Here is a 1085-nt window from a genome sequence, read left to right as displayed (position 1 = left end):
ACCCAGAGATATTTGAGGTTCACCTGTAACAAGGCAGACAGTATAAACAGGCGTATAGCTAGGAGGCAGTGTAACTGATTACCAAGCAGACAGTGGATTAGGCATATAGTTATGCGATAAGTGAAGGTGCAGTAAATCAGACAGTTCAGTAGGCATATGGTTATGCTATAGATTAAGGTTGCAGTAAAACAAGCAGTTGCGTAGGCATTTAGCTATGCGATAGGTTAAGTTGCAGTACGGCATACAGTTGATTAGGCATATAGCTATGCGTTAGGTTAAGTAGCAGTGAATCAGACAGTTCAGTAGGCATATGGTTATGCTATGGGTTAAGTTGCAGTAAGGCAAGTAGTTGTGTAGGCATATATTTATGCGATAGGTTAGGTTGCAGTAAGGCATACAGTTGATTAGGCATGTAGGAACTGCTGTGGAGATCTCCCTACCATAGCCCTATGGCTATGGTAGCAATACTTGCTGTTTGTGGCTATGGCAGGTATGGAGGGACGTCCGCAGCAACTCTCCTTCAGTGGTGGATCCTGGAGCAGTAGGGCTGTTGGTTTGATCAGCGTCCTGCTTCAACAATAGTGGGACGCCGATCAAAACGTGGATCGCGGCTTTATGCCGACTACTCGGGTGAGTGGGCGGAGTCTCGAGGCGCGCCTGCGCATTGACACCGCCGGACGCCGGACGAGAGTGGGAGGAGTCTCGCGCCGTGCCTGCGCAGTGGCGCGTACGGCTCGTTGTCCTGGCCGAGGGGTGTGAGGAGTATCACACACGTTGAGATGACTAGATGCTCCCTAAGGGAACTGCGTGAGTCGCTGTTTGAACGGGGGGACAAAAATGGAAAATTCCTGGCCTTGTTGGTTGCGGATCAGAGGAATCTTACGACTGTTCCATGTATTTTGACTGACAGGGGGGATAGAGTCACCGAACCGCAGGCCATCCTACAGGAATTCTACTCCTATTATCAGAACCTTTACTCCAGGATTCCGGGCTATGATTCGGCTCGCCTGGATGGGCTTCTGGGGGGGTTGTCCTTGCCGAGACTGGAGGAGGCAGATAGTAAGCTCTTGGAGGCGGAGGTCTCG

Source organism: Nanorana parkeri, unplaced genomic scaffold (assembly GCF_000935625.1).
Source record: "Nanorana parkeri isolate BGI_ZX_2015 unplaced genomic scaffold, ASM93562v1 scaffold276, whole genome shotgun sequence".
In the NCBI taxonomy this organism is placed as follows: Eukaryota; Metazoa; Chordata; class Amphibia; order Anura; family Dicroglossidae; genus Nanorana; species Nanorana parkeri.
The sequence above is the reverse complement of the archived record's forward strand: the minus strand, read 5'-3'. Positions refer to the sequence as shown.